The sequence below is a fragment of the Urocitellus parryii genome, chromosome 1 (assembly GCF_045843805.1).
Source record: "Urocitellus parryii isolate mUroPar1 chromosome 1, mUroPar1.hap1, whole genome shotgun sequence".
Lineage (NCBI taxonomy): Eukaryota > Metazoa > Chordata > Mammalia > Rodentia > Sciuridae > Urocitellus > Urocitellus parryii.
Window position 1 is genome coordinate 143,840,238 of NC_135531.1, and position 21,309 is coordinate 143,861,546.

General features: G+C 39.6%; 1 protein-coding gene across 1 annotated transcript in view; it reads left to right on the forward strand.

The window, feature by feature from the left end:
• The window catches only part of Sgcd (sarcoglycan delta), a 388,785-nt gene that overhangs the window by 223,282 nt on the left and 144,194 nt on the right, over window positions 1-21,309 (forward strand). The window lies entirely within an intron of this gene.

Below are 21,309 nucleotides of genomic sequence, written 5' to 3' on the forward strand. Positions count from 1 at the left end.
TTCTCTGAAATCATTATCAAAGAATGAAGAAGTTAAATGTCATTCCTAGTGGTAGAAGTGTTTCCATCAGGATATCTGACATTTGGGTGGTTAGTGAATTTGTTTATTGAAAAAAATAATGAATTAACAATTTTACAATTTATCAAAATACTCTTTTTCTGTTTTCTTTCTTTTTTTAAAGCTGTCCAAAAATCACAATGAAATTTTTAAAGTGTTTTTAACATGGTAAAATACAGAGTAAAATGAAATCTACCGTTTTAGGCCATGTTAAGCACATAGTTGAATGGTGTTAAACATATCCGCAATGTTCAACCATCAGCGCCCTCCACCTACAGAACTCTTTTCATATTGAAGAACTAAAGTCTGTACCCATTAAACAACAGCTCCCTACTTCCTCATGTCCAAGCCCTGCCAACCAACATTCTTCTGTATGAATTTGATTGCTCCAGGCACCATATAAGTGGAATCATACAGGACCTTTCCTCTTGTGTCTGGCTTATTCCACTTAACATCCTCCATGTTGTTTTCATTTGTCAGATTTTACTTATTTAAGGCTGAATACCAATTCATTGTATGTACACACATATTTTGTATTCCCATTCATCCTTTGATGAATCACAATATATTTTAAAATTCTCATAGCACATTAATTTATCTTGAATTTTAGAAGTAATGTCACTATACAATCAAGTGGGGACTCAATAGCAAAAGTCTTTTTGTTGCTTCTAGCCTATAAAGTGCACAGAACTGTAGCAACTGACTATTTTAAGCAAAAGGGGGGGGGGGACGTCTCTACATTCCCAGAAGTTTCTGTTGACTTTTGGTCTATAGAATCAAAAATGAGGAGCATTTCCCACTGTATATTTTGTGTCTCATTTATTATGTTTCATTGTCCTGAATTAAGCAAATCATTTTGTTTGCCCAACAATTTCTTTTTGGGGTTGTATTTGGGTTTTTTGAAAATTTTACTTTCCACAGTACATAATAGATTTGTTCAAATATTAACCTGAGGGAAATGTAATTTGACAGTTCTTCAAAGAATGTATAAAACTAATTATAAGTGAAAGTCATTTCAATTTTAATAATAATAAAAAAGACTCTACCAACGTTAGATTATTCTCTTTCAACTAATACATAGACCTGTCCATCATTATGATTTCCTTTTTGACCAAATCACATGAATCAAAATGTTGAATCTTTTTGTTTTGTTTTATTTCGCCCTGAGTTCTGAACCTGTGGCACTTAACCACTGAGTCACATCCCAAATCCTTTTTATATTTTAGTTTAAGAGAGGCCTCCCTAAGTTCTTTAGAGTTTTGCCAAATTGCTAAGGCTGGCTTTGAACTTGACGTCCTCTTGCCTCACCCTCCCAAGTCACTGGGATTACAGGTGTACAACACCATACCTGCAAAACATTGATTTGTTAATCATATGAGTGTGTTTCACATCTTACTTTAAGATAAAGACTGCAAAAACTTATTTAAAAAACTTATTTTTTAGTTGTAGGTGGACACAATTCCTTTATTTCATTTTTCTGCAGTGCCGAGGATTGAATCTAGTGCCCCACACGTGCTAGGCGAGTACTCTACCACTGAGACACAACCCCAGCCCCTTGCATAAACTCATTTTTAAAAACTAATAGGTATCTACCAAAATAATTTTTACCACTTACATATTTTGTTTTGCTCACATTTTTTTTTTCTTCTTTTCCCTGGATTAAATCTGGGGCCTTGCACATGCTAGGCAAATGCTCTACCACTGGACTGCATACCCAGTCCTCAGATGGATTTTTTAGCCTACTTTAGAGAGCATGCTATTTTATTATTGGAATGAGATAGCACCAGTTTTAAAGGGACCAGCATGTTATAGACTCATCAAATCTCTAGGTAGAAACAAACTTAAAACTTACTTAGACCCCATGCTCAACCTGATCTGAATCCACTTGGTCATCTGTGGCCCTCAGACTTTGCTTTGAACCTTCTGTGGTCTTGTTGCCAAACCTCTGTGAACTGAGATCCTTGGCATGATTTGGGGCCTAAGTACATATCTTTTAAAAAGAATATTTACTCAATATTTTTCTTTTAATGGAGTTTTGTTTTGGGTTTTTTGTTGTTGTTGTTGTTGTTGTTGTTGTTCAGTTAAAAGAACAATTCAGTACTATTCTAAGTGAAGAACCAACCTTACATCCAAGAATAGAAGGTAGACACAAAAGTAACTATTAATGTTGAAATATGAAACAGGACACCAACTCTCTGATAAATATGGAAATGTGTTTTACAGAGGTATTGATACCATCATAGGTCCAAACTGAAACATTATGTTTAAAGTCGTCAAAGGTATTTTAAGGCAATTGAAAAGGAAGTGAGCCTTTTATATGTAATGCCATGTTCTGTGACAGCTAAAATCTTGCACACTGCTAAGTCCCAAACTTTGGGGAACAATACCTCTTTCTCACATTCCATCCTTGGAAAAACTTGACTGCTAGAAATTTCTCCTCTCATTTTGTTGACATTTGACCACATCTGTAGAGCACCCACAGATGGTCTACACATGATGACAATATAGTTTGATCAGAATCCACTGATTTAAGCCTCAATCTCCTTCAGAACAGGACAATGTGAGCTGGAAAATTAAGTGATTGGGTATACAGCTTCCTAGTGTTTTACAAACGCCTATGTCAGACAAATTCATTATTCTCCTGGAAAATTGAACTAAGCAGCCCAGAGATTATATTCAATCCTTAATGTGTTGTAGTGTATGATGACAGTGATATTACGATCATTATTAGCAATGGCAAACATAGATTGAGAGTGTGCTATAGTCTAGACACAGTACTCGTTGCTTTGGATATTATGTAATCTTTTGAATACTCTGTAAAACAGGTTCTACTTTTATTTCTTTTAGGTGGACACAGAACCTAAGTGGTAGAGGAATTAAATGGCATGCCCAGCTACTGAGAGAGAGGTGTAGGATTTAGGTACAGGGAGTCGGATTCCATAGTCTGTGTAGTTTTTTACCACTAAATGTTCCTGGCCCCCACTTGTTCTCCTTTGAACCATTATAAAACACTGCAGAATTGTTATGATTTAGGTATGAGGTGTTCCTTGGGCTGGGGATATAGCTCAGCTGGTAGAGTGCTTGCCTCACTTGCACAAGGCCCTGGATTCAATCTCCAGGACTACAAAAGAAAAAAAAAAAACGAGGTGTTCCCCAAAAACGTATGTGGTAGACAATGCTGCAGTGTTTAGAGGTGATATGATTAGATTATGAGGGCTCTAATGTAATCAGTGAATTAATCATTTTGATGGGATAATTTGAAAGGACCACTACACGGGCTGTTGGCTGGAGGAAGTAGGTCATGGGGATTATATCTTGTTCCCCTGGCTTCTCTCCTTATCCCTGCTTCCTGGCAGCCCTGGGCTGAGCAGCTTTCCCATGTCATATCCTTCCACCAGGATGTTCTGCCCCACCTCAGATCCAGAGCTGTGGAGTTGACTGACCACAGACTGAACCATGAGCAAAAATAAACGTTTCCTCCTCTAAGTTGCTCTTGTCGGGCATGGCAGTGACAAAGAGCTGACTCACACAAGAATATACAGTCTAGAAACAAAGCCTGGCCGTAAAGTCTGGAAACACTTGATATATTTGACCATGTTAAGTGGACCAACTAATACCCATACTTGCCTAGACAGTTACATCCCAGAAGGATGGCACCCCATCTGCACCAGAGTGGTGAGGAAATGCTTCGTTGATGATTTCTAAAACCTGGGTGGGACAACGGGGATTGTGCCGTGGGTTACACGCATGCCAGATCTGAACCCTCCTGACATGTTGAAAGTGCAGGTTTCTTCAATAAGAAGCAGAGATGCCAATCATCTGAGGCAGCCCATCACTAATACCATTCAGGAGCTGTTAGTGAACCACATTTGTTGCATATTTCACATGTCATGTCATGTCATTGAGCTCATGTGTATCATAATGAAAAACCATGAAGCCATTACTAAGTGTACATATACTAAGGTTTATAGCTTCAAGTTATGTTGTTACTTATACACTTGGTTGTTCACCTTTTTGTGAACATTCCTTAAAATATAGGCTATGGGTCTGAACACAGTATTCCATACTGTGGAATATGTCCTCACCACCGAAGGTAAAACAGAACCATCCTCCTTCTTATAAGGAGCTAAAAATTTTCTAGCTATCAGTGAACTCAATGAACTCATATTGACGTTGATATTTATTTATCTGAAGAAAAAAAAAATAGCTTTGTACCTACCCTGTATGACACACTGTTTTAGACACTTGGAATATTGGTGGTGAACCCATAAATATCCCTACCTTGTGCATCTTTTATTACAATAGAGCAAGACAGATCCAAACTACATCATACAAAGACATCAAGCAGATATGAAATGTTCAGTTATGCTGACTGAAATAAAGAAAGGTAAAGCTTAAGTGTAAGAAAAATGGAGAGTGAGGAGTCTTCTGTGCTAAACAAGGAGGCAAAGGCAGCCAGAGGAGTGAAATGCAGTGAGAAGAAATGCAGGACCAATAAGTGCAGATGCTTGGAGCTGGGCCCACCCCAAGACGGCTGGAAAAGCAGGAGGCAAGTTTGCTGGAGTAGAAATGAGCACCAGAAAGAAATGCAGATGGCGAGAGAGTAGCAGACCACATCATTTAGTGTCTTGTAATAAGATATTGAATTCAAAGTTGGAAATTGTGTCTGATTTTTCCCGGTAGAAGTGAGGTCATTGTGTTGAATTTGAAAATAATTACCCAGTTACTCGGAGGATAATAGACTGTAGGAGGGCAAGAGTAAACGCAAGGAAATCAATATAGACTATGCAAGAAAACAACTAATTTTGCATTTCCAAGATTGTTCATTTGTAATGATCATTTCTATTTTATTTATAATTTAAAGGCACTGCAATTTATTATGACACTAGTTGTTTAAAAATCCCTTTGTGAACTAGCACATCGTTAATTTTGAAATTGCTTTACTGTATTTGAAAATAATGTAGATCCTCAATTTGTGGGGTGCAGAGTTCTACATATCCATTAGTTCAAACTAGCTAAACATTGGTCTTCAGATCATATCCATGTTGTCATTTGGCATGCAGTCTATAATTTTCTGATTCTTGTTAAAATCTCATCATAGGGGCTGGGGATGTGGCTCAAGCGGTAGTGCGCTCGCCTGGCATGCGTGTGGCCTGGGTTCAATTCTCAGCACCACATACAAACAAAGATGTTGTATCCACCTAAAAATATTTTTAAAAAATTCCCTCCCCCCCCCTCAAAAAAAAATCTTATCATAGGGTTTGCTGAATTTGCCTCAAACTTCTGATAATTTTTATTGAGCACGATTTTATGGTACATTAATAGACACGTCTCTAGGAATGATTTGTACAGCTTCTTGTTAGATTCTTTTGTGTGCAGCCTCTACCGTATACATTATGATGTTCTTTGCTTTAAGTACAGTTTTTCCAATGTTAATATTGATATCTTAACTTTCTCTCAGTGTTTGCCTGCCATATCTTTTTGCCAGATCTTTATTTTCATCCTTTCCATATGATTTTGTCTTAAATATTTCATTTGTAAAAGCAGCACTTCTATAGATTTTTTTTTCTCTCTATTGTGAATATTTTGTACCCCTGCCATTGTGGTTGGTATTTATTCTCCTGCATTGTCTTTATAAAGAAAAACATTTCTGTCCTCTTAGATATATTCCTTCTCTTTCTCTTATGCTGTATTTGGGACCATGGGTGATAATTAAAGTGGTCACTGCAAGAATTAAATTATCAACATGTTCCCTTACTAGTTCCATCCTTCCTCTTAGATATGACACCAACCTCCATCTGCTTTAGCTGTCCACTAACCTGTTGGCACAGGTGAGGCTGGCTCTGCCGTCCCACCACAGCGGACTCTGAAAGTTCCTTCTGCTTGGCTTCAACTAAACGTGTAGTCTCAATGACCTGCGTCTGCACCCCCCTATATCTAGTTTAAAGTTTTTTTTTATTACCCTTGCTATAAGCCCTATACCCATTGGTAGTTAATCCCATTACTTTCTCTAGTCCCTGGTAATAATTTTTCTTTGTTTCTAAGGATTCACCAATCTGGATATTTCTTATCAGTGGCTTCATTCAGTACGTAACTTTTTGTGTTTGCATACTATTCCATTGGATTGATATGCCATATTTTATTTATGCTTTCATTTGTCAATAAGCATTTGTGTTGTTTCCTACCTTTATTTATTATGAATGGTGCTGCCATGAACATTTGTGGGTAAGTTTTTGTTTCAGAATATGTTTTCTATTTTGAGATGTGTACCCAGGAGTAGAATTGCTGTGTCACATGTAATTCTATGTTGAAATTGAGAAATGGATAACTGTTTTTCATAGGGGTGATGCAATTGTACATTGCCACCAGTGGCGATGACCATGAGGCTTCCTATTTCTCTACATCCTTACTGCCATATTATTTTCTGATTTTTTTTTTTGTTGCCTTTTAGCTGATATGAAACTTACCTAATATTTTCAGAGCCACTATAACTTAGTGGTTTTCTGTTTCCATTCTTGCCATGCCTTAACATGGCTATGGGTTAGAAGCCTAGGTGTCCGTCAAAACATTATCTTCTCTGGCCATTCTGGCCATATTTCCTAAGGGGACTAGTGGTATAAGCATTCCTGCACAGATGTGCCTGATAACAGAATACTGTCACTTTTCTAGGGAATGGAGAAGGAGATGGTATCTTTGCGAGGTAGGTAGAGTCAGACTAATGAAAGTTTAGTGCAACTGGCTTTCTCCTTTATCACCTTGTCTTCTTAATCATACTAGTACAACCCAGACATTGCCCAAGTTGAGATCAGAGCAGAATGTGTGTATGTTTTCTAAGACTTAAGCTTCTTCTCAAAGAGTCAGCATAACTTTTAAACCACTTCTCTTCTCTCCCTTTTCACCTGTCCAAGAAATTAGAACTTTTGACATGCCAAGAAAGAAATGAAGAGCCCACACACAAAATAGAAAGAAATTTATATATTGCCTGAATGTGTCCATACTTTCTTACTTAATGGCATTTCTATGAACAGTATTTTATGTATTCATGATATTCATGATTATGAACATATATTATGCATTCATTATTTTATGATCATAAAAGCAATATATACTCATTGCTCTTTAAGATACAAAGACTCACAAGGCATGCAGGCACATGCTGGTAATTCCAGTGACTCGGGAGGTTGAGGCAAAAGGTTGTAAGTTTGGGAGCAGCCTTAGCAACTTAACAAGGCCCTAAGCAACTTAGTGGGACCCTGTCTCAAAATAAAATATTAGTTGGCTCTCATAGTCCTTACTCTGCTTGGAACTGTGCTGTCTTGCATAAATGATCTTGATTCCCACAGCAGCCTAGGAGGTAGGTATTGCTCCCTGGCCCCCACGCTCACTTCATAGGTGAAAAAAAACAGAAACAAGCTTCACCCTGCATTTACACACTAGGGTGTGGGTGTGCTTGGTTCCAGTCCTACTCTGTGTGAAATTGTGCTTCTAACCAGCATGTTCACATCTAACATCTTTCTATTTGGTGGGGGTCAGCAGGGCTTAGCAACCATCAGCATCAGTGGTTAATGTCCTTTTTTAAATAACATTTTTAAATGTTTAAACACAGTGCTAAATTCCTTGCATATGCTCTTTCTTTTAAACCTTTCAACTCTGTGGGGTGGTTACTATTAATAATACCATTTTCTACAATGTGATGTCTATTTTCCAGTTAAAAATGGATGCTGAGTGGTCCAAGGCCACTAGTTCAGAAATAGCAAAGCAAGGGAATCAAAATGGCACCTCCAAAGCCTGCACAGTAGCACACTCCAAAGAAAGGATCTCGTGACCCCAGGGTCAGTGTTTTGAAATTTGTTGTTGGTTCCTGTGCCATTCTAATTTTTTTATGAAGTCCAGCCTCTGTCAAGTCAGGAGGCACGAGGCTAGTCATATTTCTCTTGAAGAAAATCAAATTATGTCTCTCCCATGACACAAACCTGCCCCTATGCAACCATTATTTTTCACTCCCTGTTAATAATTCTGACCTCTGCCTGCACTTCCCTGAAGGGCTCCCGTTATCTCTACCCAAACTTTTCCTGAGAGATGCTTGTTGACTCCTGAGAATACCATGTACTGTTCTGTGAAAGGTCAAGATCCAAAGCAACAGTCCTCACTGTCGGAGGGCAGAACAATGTGCAGACAGAGCTGAAGAATGTGCGGGGGCCAGCCACAAAGCCAAGACTTGTGCACCCGGATCTGGGGGTGCTGTCAGGCCATGGCAAAGCCAAGTACACTGCCCATGGAAAAGTCCTGTCTGCAAATGTGGCCAAAAGCCAGAGGATTTTGGCCTGTGATAGTTTCTCTGCAAAGAACAGGGGTGGAACCATTTTTGTTTTGCTTTCTGGCAAACAACCTTCCATAGGAAAACACATCTTAGTCTTGCTGTCTTGAGATTCAGTGCTGTTAACAACAGAATTAGTCTGACTGATCTCAGGGGGAAAAGATGGGGTTGACTCCTTTCATGCAGGATGTCTCTGCTTATTGGCTTTCTCCAAACCCCTAGTCAAGCCTGCTTGCCCCCATAAAGATGTCTTAACATTTCCAATATAAATAAAATATGTTGAAGACTTTTCTTCATCAGATCTTTTTTTTTTTTTTTTTTGGTGGTGGCAGGGGTACCAGGGATTGAACTCAGGGGACTCAGCCACTGAGACTGAGCCACATCCCCAGCCCTATTTTGTATTTTATTTTAGAGACAGGGTCTCACTGAGTTGCTTAGTGCCTCACTGTTGCTAAGGCTGGCTTTGAACTCATGATCCTCCTGCCTCAGCCTCCCAAGCCACAGGTCTTACATTTACAGCTTAGACGGCACATTCCACAGCAGTAGAACGGGAGGGAACTTCTTGGCTTTCAAGTCCCGAGTTCTCTCTTTGCAATTTTCCAGCACTGAAGCTAGTCAACGATGGGCCCCCAACCCAGTGTTAGTTTCCCCATCTATAAAATGGCTCACTGGGATTGTGGATGTTAAGCCATCTAGCAGGAGTCACTGAATGCCCATCAAGTGACAGGAGCTCTTCTAACCCCTATATGATTTGAAGAAGATAAAGTCAGATCTACCTCATAAATTCTTGTATATATAGACCAAGCTATAAGGTAGCATTTCCCCAAGTAAGTCCTACAGTGTTTTCTGTTGATATGTAGTTTAAGAAAAAAAATCTATAATTAATAAACATGGGAGAGGTTTGGTACCCAAAGGAAAACAAATTGTTATTGAGGTAGGACTTCACAGAGAAGGAAAATTCTAACCAAGATTGTGAACTTAGAAGGTACGGGAGAGGACATTAGACTTTTGTGAATGTTTTGCTCGTAAAACCTTTTGGAGACGGATGTTTTTTTTTGTTTCTTTGTTTTAAGAATGACTACTCACTATTATGGAAATCTTTCCTGCACAACATTGGAAAATATTAGAAAGATGGGTCAGGCAGTTACCAAAGGTGTTATTTCATATGCTGTGAATATAAACTTGTTACCTGAGATCATGATAGACCAGTGGCTTGTACATTATCCAGTGCCACCTTCATGGGCTGTGTCTGATCTCATAGGGGCTTTGATTGTACAAGAGTGTTGATTTTCTCTTTCCAGATATAGCACAAGGCTCCCTGCTACCTCTTCACTGCTCTGACACAGTTCCTAGCACAGTGCTGGGTGCATAGAAGGATGACTGAATGCGCTCTGGCCTTGGTTTCCCCAGCCATGTGTCACTAGACACATCCTCAAAGCATGCTGCCATGGCTGTGGTGGCACACAGTGGAGTCTGGCTGCACTGTCACCTGGGTCTCTGGTGGGATATTGGGAATTCATTCTTTTCCAAGGCACTTCAGTTAACCTTTATACCTGACCTTGCCTGCAAAGAGGAAAATGTGTCAGCCTTTTGTTTTCCTATGGAGTTAGCTACATTTCAGGAACCTCAGCTAGGAAATGAGAATTAACTTATAGTTTTACATCTCCCTATTTGTTTCTTCATAGCTCTGTGTGTGCAATTGTCTACCTGCCTTTGAAAACACACACACACACACACACACACACACACACACACACACACCAAAAAATCCACTGAGTTTTCATTTCCTAAAAAGTTTCTTTGAATTCTTTGTAACCTTCAGACTATGGGAAATCAGACTTGTGATGTTACCCTGAAGATAACAATTTCATTTTAATATGTCTGCCATCTCACAGAATCCCTAGTGACGATGCCCAGAAAGAGGAGGAAACACATTTTAAGCTGCCGGGGAGAATCAACATGGAAATGCACAGATGTTTGAGTGAAAGTTGACAGCTGAGATAGCAAAATGGTGAACATTTTTATAAACAAAATTTCAGTATCTACTGGGTCTGTACAGAGTAACTTAAAAGTTATAATATAGAATTGAAAAAAAACGTGAACTCTGTACCCCAATACGTCAGACTCAGGTGTTTCATACTTAGCATTTTACCAAGTGGCATTTTTAAAAATTATTTTGTAGTTGTGGATGGACAGAATGCCTTTATTTATTTGTTTATTTATGTTTAATTTTTATGTGGTGCTAAGGATCGAACCCAATGCCTCACACATGCTAGGGAAAGCGCTCTGCACTGAGCTACAGCCCCAGCCCCTAAGCAGCATGTTTAAGTCCATAATTTTACATCTACCAAATTTGCCTTTCAGATATTTCCCTCAGCTGCTGTTCTGTAGTTCAGTCAAAAGCTATACCTCTCCAATTGCCAAGAAATGCAAAAGTTCTTCTTGACTCTGTCTCATTTTTCCAGCCCAGGCCAAATCAATCACCAACCCCTGTCAATTCTAAAAACACCCATCTTTAATCTCCCTACTATTTCTGCTTCCACTGCCATTGAAGCTGTCATTGTCTCCTCATCTGGGTCTACCTCGCCTTCTATCACATGCACTTGTAAAGTAATGAGAGTGGCCAGATTTGCCGCCCTCTTATATGGACAGTGTTCCCTAAAAGTTCATGTAGTAAGACTGGGTCCCCAGGGTGTTGGTACTGGAAGGGGGTGCTATGCTCTGCACCTTTAGGAGGTGGGGCCCAGTGGGTGGTCCTTAGGTCATTGGGGATGTGACTTCAAAAGAGATTGTGGGATCATCCCCCTGTACTTTCTGTTTTGAGATGTGAATGCTCACTCTGACAAATGTTCTCCCCATGATGGGCATCCTCAATAGTGCTCATATCCTGGATTTGAACCTCCAAAACTGGGAGCTAAACAGACTTTTCTTCTTAAGTAGCCAGTCTCAGGTATTTTGTTGTAGTAACACATAGCTCATACAGTGTTTAAATGAAAGTCAGTTCGAACCACTCTTAAAATCCTTTCATGACTGCTCATTTGCAGGGAAAGTTCAAAACCTTCAAAATATCCTGTGAGATAAGACCATGTAGACTGACCTACCAGGTTCTTAGACATAACTCAGAGCCACAGTAATAAAAACAATAGGGTATGGGCTCAAGAACAGATAACAGAACAGACTAGAGGGCTCTAGGACAGACTCTTGTCAGTTTGGGAATTAATGTATGAAAAAAAGTGGCATCACATATTTGTGGGAAAAATACCAACTATTTGGTGGATAGTGCAGATAGTGTTGAGAAAACTGATTTCCATTTGTATTCCTACTTAACTACATGCAGCAGGGAAAGACTTGTTATGAGAGGTAAGACTCGTATATAAACAGAAGAAAATATAAAGAAAAGGAAAAGATTTCTTTATTAAACATTAACAAATTAACAAAATGAAACATCCCTGTTTGTCAAAAGGCAGCATGGGGCAATGTTCACAAAAGTTTTCATTTCTCCCTGGATCATCAACTACACTGACCTTTTTCTCCCTGTCCCTTAAATATACTAAGCTTTGTGGCCTGGAGTTAGTATACCTGTCTCTGTCCATGAAAAGTTTCTTCTCCTCTGTCAGCTAACCAGTTTCCCCTCATCCCAGTGACCTCAGCCAAAATGTCTCTTCCTCAGAAAGGCTTTAATGCCCTAATGATGGTGCTGTGCATGTGATCTCGCTTCACCTTCTAATCTGCATTCAGTGCACATATTGCGATCACAATGATATAGCCATTTATGTAACTCTGAACTCTGAATTTAGTATCCATCTCCCCTAGTAGATTAAACTCCAGGAGATCAAAGGTCACCTATCCAGCACTTGGCTCAGTGTTTTATACTTAGATGACACTCATAAAATGTTAGTGAAATGAATTGATATGGGGCAGTTGAAAGAGAGCTCATTTGACACCACCTGCCACACGCATACCATGGGCCCAGGGAAGTCTCTAAGCGTCCTTCAATTTCTAAGTCCTTAAGAATTTGCAGTCACATTTTGTGCTGCTGTTTTGCCCTGTCACTCTGCCGCTCAAGTCTCGCTTGCCTCTCCTACAGTTCCTGGCACTACAGGAGAAGCTATATTAATATTTGTTAATTTCATGTCCATTCTATTTCCTCTCCACTCACTCAGATTTCCATGTTCAGAGCATCGTCACATTGCCCATGCGTAATGGCTTGTTTTTTGAAAACTCTTTGGCAGATCACGTCAACCTTCATTTAATTACTGCTTCAGTTGACAACTCGCTCTCCATTGACTCTTGATTTTATCCGAGCATTCAGTTATTCAATAAATATTTATTGAAAGCCTAATGGGTACCAGCAATGTGCTGGGCCCTGGAAGAACTGGCATTCCCCTGCAGCATTGGTGGGTTAACACACGATGTCCCAAAGGAATCCTTAGACAGAACACTTCCATTTAGCAAAGTATTGAGAAAGACCACAATGAACGCAGAATTGGGTATATGCAGAATAGCTGAGTAAGAATGGTATGGTAGAAAATCTGGATCATTTTCCAGATTTCCCTGACAAGATGTCTCATGGTATAGCTTTGATATTCACTGCTGGAATTTTTTTTAAAAAAAAAAACAATGTGAATGTACCCAATCCTCATTATAAAAAGACACTCCAAGGTAAAATAGAAATGACCATACTAAAGTATAGCTTATAAATGTGCTTTTCAAGGGGTCAATTCAGATAAATTAAAGCATCCTATTAAAATAACATAATAGAAACATTTGATGCTTGCTGAAGAGAAACTTAACAACTCTTTGGAAATGATTTTATTAACAAATCTGAGTTTGTATTAGCTTTGATCTTTCCAGGTCATATCGAGAGTTTGTATTACTTTAGGAAACACCCATCCTGCAGCTCATTCATTGGGATACCTTCTACACAGAAGCCAAGAATTTCAGAGCACTCTATTTTCTAGAAACTGACCAGGGAAGAATGCTTAGAGGCCCCCGAGACTTCACCCAGGCTGTGAAAGATCCCAAAGATGGTTCTTTGATTATTATTAAAGACAGAAATCTATGGGAAAGAAATTTGTCTCCATGTAAGGAATATTTTTCTGATATTATCAAACCCAAATTGGGCCATCTATACCTCCTTGCTTGTTCAAAGACGGGTGCTCTTCCAGGGTCTCTTTCTAAAATTCTAGATCTTAGAATTCAGCAGCCTAATAGATCTTTCAAAAAATATTATATTTTGCAATAGTTTTATATTTGCAGAAAAGCTGTGAAGATAGTACAGTGTTCCCATATACCCCACACCCACATTTTCCTGTAAGTAGCATCTGTTGAGCCAATATTGATGTATCATTACTAACTAAAGCCCATTTATTTTTGGTTTTAACCAATTATGCTTTTTCTGTCTAAGGATCCCACCCAGGATGCCTTAATACGTGTAGTCCTCATGCCTCCTTAGTCTCTTCTTGGCTAGGATTCGATGACATGGACAGTTTGAGAAGTGATGGTCAGGCATTTGTCTGAAATGGCTTTAACTGAGATGGGCCTTATGATAGATGAGGGGCATACTTTGTGAAGAGGAAGATCTCTGCCACATTCTTCACAGTATATCAAAGGTGCCTACATCAACACCAGTTGAATCACCACTGCTGACGTTGTTCAACTGGGTTACTTTGCAGAGGTAGTGTCTGTCAGATTTCTTAGCTATGGAGTTATCCTATTATTTCCCTTCTGTATTGTTCTTTTTGAAAGGAAGACACTGTGGGCAATCCACCTTGAAGAGTGGGGAGTCAGTTATATAAATTATGAGACATTCTTCTACCCAGAATATTTATCCATCTATTCATTTATTCATCTCAACATGGACTCATGGATATTTATTTTTTACTCTGAGTTATATTCCAATACTAGGTTGTTTATTTCACTGCTCAAATTATTCCATCCATGGCCATTGGGACTCTATTGGTCACCTTCTGTGTCCCTTTGATATACATACCCCCATCATTGTGGGTATTTGGGGTTTTGTTCATTTTTTTTGAACACTTTCTTTCTGGCATTAAGAATGCTCCTGACTCATGCTATAGATTTTTTTTTGCTGCAGCAATACAATTAGCAGTTTCTTCAAGGACCTGTCTTCATGCAGCTTTTGTGTTTGTTTTGTGTCTTCTTGCAGCTTTTGTGTTTTGTGTTTGCAGTTCTGAAGTGCTTTTTGCAGGTGCTTTTCCTATATTTTCCTTCTTGATTTTCTTTTAACACCATTGTGTCGCCTTGAACTTCCTTTCATAGGCACAGAAACTCAACTCGGCCAGAAACGATTTACCCAAGGTCACAGAGTTGCTGAAGAAGTGGGGTTGGGATGGAAGCCCAGACCTGCCAGACTCCAGAGCTCTGCTCCAGCTTTGCTCCAGGAAGACAGCCTCCCTAGTTACCTACTTAGCATTATATAGAATCAAAGCTATTATGAGCCCACCTGCCTTCCATTAGGAGGAAAGGGCAGAAGCCAGCCCAGTTCTCCTTGGGAGACTCCTCTAGGGATTCCAGCTGCCCTAATCTCTTCCTCCTCTGAACTTCACTCACACTGAGAGTTCAAACCCTTCCCTCATGTGAAACTTGTTTGTGTGCTAATCTCATGGTTTCCTCTGTTTATCTAAATTCCTGGAACAGATTGTTAGCTCCTGGGAGGGCCAGGGAGATATACCACAGTGTAGGATTATCAAGATAAGAAGCTTCTGGCTGCCACATCACTTCAAAACAGACTGGGGTGATATGGTGGTGATTAAATGCAAATATTAAAATCTGTCTCTCATCCCAGGAGAGCATAAATCTTGACTGAAGTGATAGCACATTGTTGTTATGGTTATTTTACATCAAATCAGTCTCCTCCTGGGCTAGGAGTTTCTTAAAGATAAAGGTCACTTGTACTTCCCATTCTAGGGACTGGGACAGGATCTGACATGTTCCAGGCACTTCTTTAATGTACAGAAAATGCTTAAGAGAGGCTCTTGGAGCCTGCTCTGAAGTCACATACAATTTTAACCAGCTCTGCTCTTGAGAAGGTAATGTTATTAACGAAGAAAAAAAAATTAAAAGGACTCATGGATAAAGGAAGAATAAGTGACAATAGACAAGGAATGCCAACATGTTAAATCATTACTGTTGGGTTGTTTCGTTGAGGTCCCTATCCTTGGTGTTGTGAACAAAGGATTGAGCAAGACTCACAGAAATAACAGGCACAGTACAGATTTATGGAAGATGAAGGTAGCACTTGGTTAGGTAAAGTGAAGTGGGCTTGGTGAGAAAGAGAGAGAAAGAAAGAGAGAGAGAGAAAAAGAGAGAGAGAGGTTGGTTCAAGGTCTCCAATGTCTGGAAATTAGGGTTTTACATGCTGAGCTGTGAGGTGTTCTCTTCCTTATATAGACCAAAAGGAAGACCTTGCCCCATTGGCTCCCATTGGTTACCTTATGATACCTGATTAGAATATTCTCCAATTCTCCCCCCTCCATTGGTTACTTTAGAAAATCTAATTAGAATACTGCCCACTGTACCCTCGTTGGTCATTTTAAAATATTGAAACTGTGGGGGGGGGGGTGTTGTCACAGTGATCAGTCCTCAGTGGGAGGAGTTGTCAGGGTAATGGGACTTACTGTAAATAGGGACATGACTTATCTCCTTGTCTTGTCCCCCAGTGGCTTCTTTCTTATACGCTGTCTCTACCATCTTGCTGTCCCCAAACTCCTACCTAACAAAACAATCTGAAGTGGGTAGAGGAGAGGTAGTTCAGCTGCAAAGCTAGGATCAACAATTTTCAGTAAGGAAACAGAGAACGACAGCAAATGTGTTAGTCCATGATGCAGGGCCCTGACAAGGCTGGGGACCTGGGTGTCCCTGGAGATCTGACGGTCAGGGTGTGGAGTGAGTGGGTCAGGGCGACTTACCTACTAGACTGCCAGGAGACAAAACCTAGATTCACTATGAACACTGAAATAGACTGAAAAAGAAGAATGTCCATCCCCAGATATCATCTAACTCACTCAGCTGGGCACATACCTATTTTCCAGTACAAGATAGGAGGAGTCTTTTCTAGAAGCTGGTTTAGACCAGAGTATCTCTGTGCTTGGGATACCCAATACAGATGACGTCAGGGATGGGCCATGGAAAACAGAGGGTGTAATGGACAGTCCACTGCACAGCAAAATGCCTAGCCTCTTCCCCTGGACACCCAGAATTCTTATTATAAATTTCTACCCACCCACCTCCTGGCAGGAGTTTGCAGAATTCCTCTGGTGAAACTGGCCTAAAGGTACTGACGGCTCAGTTTGAAGGTTTCTTCCCAGGAATGAGTTAAATCCCTCACATTGTCCCCTTGGGCAAGATTCACCCTTTCCAGAAACAGCCTCCTATCAGCTCTAGTATTCCTGCTTCCTGCTGAGAGAGGATGGTGTGTGAATCAGAAAGAGATAATAAAAAGAAAAAAAAAAAAAAAGGAAAGCTTAAAGAACAAGAAAAATGTTCCTGAAATTAATAGTAGTAGAACAGTTTTTCAAAATTAACAGAAAGAATAGAACAATGTCAAAAATGTCCTCCATCAAATAGGACCTAAAGAAAAAGGTTAGAACACAAAGGATAGGAAAAAATAGAAAATTAAGCAAGTTTTTTTTTTTTTTTTTAAACGAAGACTATATTGGCTCCAAGCAAAGAAAAGTGTACAAGAAAGGAAAAGGAAGTGCAGCTAAAATAGAGTCCTTGACTTGTTGGAGAATAATAGCCAAATAATCATAATAACTATGAATATCGATGTAACCCAAGTTATACAAAGTCTAGACCATTGCAGGGCAATAGATAGCATCTAAAGTTAATAAATGTCGCATAGAAGCATATTTTGAGCCAAAGGAAGAGAAACACCTTACAGAAACAGAAGTTAAAAGCTCTGGCAAGAGGGAGAGGTGCGGATTGCTGCTTTTTGTTACAAGCCTTGTAGCATTTGACATTTATGCATTCTGCTTTGATATGGGAATAAATTAGACGTTTTTAGCAACCAGATACAATAATTTAAAAATGTCACACCATGGAGCCATTCGGTGTTCAAAGAGCCACATAGAGTAGCCCCTGGAAGATGTGGTGGAAAAACAATGTTCATTTCACTAGCCCCCAAGTCATCAAGACAGGATTTGATTCTGTTCTGCTTAGTCTCCTTTAAAGAGAGAGAAATGTGGTGGAATTCCTCTCCATCAAAATGTGCACAGTGTGGGCACTTAGATGCATGTGCACGTTGAGCATCCTTGTCCTTCTCCTTTGTGAGAGGGTGGTATGTTGCCTCTGTTCTCTATCCTACATTCTGTGTCCAGAAGAATCACAAGCCAATTGGCTGCAGACTGACTTGAGCTAACCCTCCTTATCATCCGATGAGGGGCAGCTAGACTCCTTTCTGGCCATAGTTACCTTGAGGTCAGCGAGCACGAGTCACAGTGGTGAGCAGGAGGGAATGCAGAGGAGAGAGGGAAGGCTGAGAGGGCAGAGGTTAGCTTCTCATCAGATATCAGAGTGTTTCCCAGAGGCTGGGCTTGGCTGGTGTTTTCCTGCCAGGTCTCCATAGGCAGAGTCTGAAAACAAAATAAAAATCACAGGGTCCCAGCCACCCCAGGGGGCTCTTCACTTTGTTAACCAGTTCTTGCCTTTTTCCTGGCAATCTTTCTGATATAAGTATACATGAGGATTGCAGCAACACATCCCAGGCGAGAATAAGGTTCTTTGTTTAAACCCTGATACAGCAAAGATTCTATTTCCCAGGATGTTAGCATATTAGAACAATTAATGCCAAACTATAACATTTTGACAAGGTAATAAAAAGGGAATGGGTGGTTTTATTATATCTCCTGCTGTAAATCTTGGACAAAGCTGTTAGATTTGTCCATGATAGAAATACTTAAATAGTTGTAAGGACAGGCAGATAGTATTGGGAGAGACTGAGATTTGAAGGATGGTGGTAAGCGAACTGGATGTAGGAAAACCTTTGAAATATAAAAACAGAATGTTGGAAATGGAGAAAACCCTTGATTTGCCCTACTGATGGGTTGGGGAAATTAGGGACAGAAGTAAGATCATTCTCCGTACTCTCCATCTCTCCCGCTGTATTTCATGCCTCCTTTTCCCTCCTCTCCTGCCTTTTTCCTCTTCCTTCTCTTTTCCCTTTTCCTCTCTCCGCCTTATCTCCTTTACTACTTCCCTTTTTCTCCTCCTTTCTTTGCCCTAAAAATTACTGAGGACTTCATGTATGCCCAGCACTGGACCACATGCATGCATCATTCATAATCACATCTGGAATCACTTGTCTTTGAATAATTTTATCTGGGAACCTTAATAATTTCAGTATTAAGTGTATTTTGGTGATTTGATAACTAATTTTGCACCAAATTTTTTTTTTTTTTAGGACTGGAACAATTATGTAACTTGCTTAATGTCCACTCCCAAGTGGTAAAGTTGGGATTGGAAGTAGTTGGACTCTGGATCTCCTATTGCACACCTGGCCCACAGAGTGCTCAGTCAAGGCAGTGATGAACTTGACAATGATACTGGGGATGATGGTGGAAAATGCAAAGATTGGGACACAGAAGACTGAGCTGATTTCAGCAGGGTCACACAGTAGCTGGTGGCAGGAGATTTAGCCAGTTCCCTGATTTCAGGCCATTTTTCTCTCTGAAGTGTAAAGCTGATGGATACATGAAGAGGAACTTTAGTGAATTAACTCCTGAAAACATAACTCCTTTCCAGGTTTCAAGTTCTAGATCATGAATCCATACTTCATCAGAATTCTTTGGAAGCAAAAACTTAACACCAAAAAAAAAAACCCAATTAATAAATGGGCAAAGGAACTGAACAGACACTTTATAGAAGAATAAATATGATCAGTCGACAAATATATGAAAAAATGTTCAACATCTCTAGCAATTAGAGAAATTCAGATTATAACTACACTAATATTTTATCTCACTCCAATCAGAATGGCAATTATTAAGAACACAAATAATAGTAAAGGTTTGGTAAGGATTTGGGGAAGGAGGATCTCTCATACATTGCTGGGGGACTGCAAATTGAAATTGGTGCAACCACCCTGGAAGGCAGTATGGAGATGACTCAGAAAACATCATTTGACCCAGTTATCCAACTCCTCAGCATATAACCAAAGGACTTAAAGTCAGTATACTATAGTGATGCAGCCACATCAATGTTTCTAGCAGCTCAACTCACAATAGCTAAGCTATGGAACCAACCTAGGTGCCCTTCAACAGATGAATGGATAAAAAAAATATGGTTCATACACACAATGAAATATTATTCAGCCATAAAGAATAAAATTATGGCATTTGCTGGTAAATGGATGAAACTGGAGACTATCAGGCTAAATGAAATAAGTCAATCCCAAAAAACAAAAGGCTGAATGTTCTCTCTGATATGCAGATGCTAACTCACATTAAGCAGTGAGGAGGGAGGAATAGAAGTTCACTAGATCAGAAAAAGGGAATAAAGGGAAGGCGGGAATAAGAAAAACACTAGAATGAATCAGACATAACTTTCCTATGTTTGTTATGGATACATGATCCATGTAATTCCACGTCATGTACAAACACAAAAATGGGAAGTTATACTCCATGTATGTATGATATATCAAAATATATTCTACTGTCATGTATAATTAAAAATTACACAAAAAATTAAAAAGAACTGCTTTGAAGCTTTAAGTTGAATTGCTAAGCAGACTCAGAAAAAAATGATGAAGAAATTATTTTAGACTAATATTTGTTTCCTTATCAACAGAAAACAAAAGACAAGATTTGAGTAAATGTACTTCTTTCTTGACCCAATTAAAAACAATTTATCTATATTGATTTATTTTTTGAAGTAGGACTGAACTCAGGGGCACTCAACCACTGAGCCACTTCCTTGGCCCTTTTTATTCTTTATTGTGAATCAGGTCTTGCTAAGATGTTTAGGGAATTGCTCAGTGGCTGAGGCTGGCTTTGAACTTGAGATCCTCCTGCCTCAGCCTCCTGAACCACTGGGATTACAGGTGTGTGCCACCACATCTGGCTAGAGAAACCTTTTTTTTATCTGGGGGAATGAAATTTTAAGCCATGGTGGGAGAGTGCACTGGATCAGTGATCAAAATTCCTTGTCTCTTTCTCCAACACTATGTCAATAGTTCTCACCCAAAGGTAACTGGTTACTCAGGTCCTGAGTGAGTCATGGGTATTGGTTGTCCATTTTAGCAGAAAGCCTAAGTTGAGAATGACCACAGATCCAGGCTGTCAGTATACCATTGTTGCCACTCCATCCCCTCTCCTCCTCTTGTGAAAATGATCTCAGCCCTTGGAACCAGCTGTCTTAGCTCACAGTCTGCTACTCTCCGTCTACTGGTTCTAAGTTGGATTTGCTAATCAGCCTCACCAATATTAAGAGGAAAGAGCCTATACTTACTTTTGTGAACTTTGTTCTTCATTTCAACTTGGTAAAGCATAGCCTTGCTCTCTTCAGTAACCAGTGCAAATGCCTACTTCTCTAGGAAGTCTTTCCACTCCCCAGGCCCAAGTTGCAAAGAATCCCACCCTTTGGGAAAGCCCTCCAAATACATTGTAGTTCCCTACTGGTTCTCTGGCTGGTATACTTGTCCCCATTAGAAACTAAGACCTTGAAGGTAATGGCTAAGTTTCACCTCTCTGGTAGGACAATGGTTCCATGCATTTGGACAGACTCAATACTGAGTATTGAATACTACAGAGTTTCCGGCAGGTGTGTGCCATGTTTGAAAAGACAGAAATGACTACCAGATTCATTTTTTTCCAATGACAACTAGACAATGTGGACGAGCATTAGTATAAAAGAAAACTAAATGCAAGATTAGCAAATAACAGCATTTGAGCTATGTCTAACCCTCCATCTGTCCA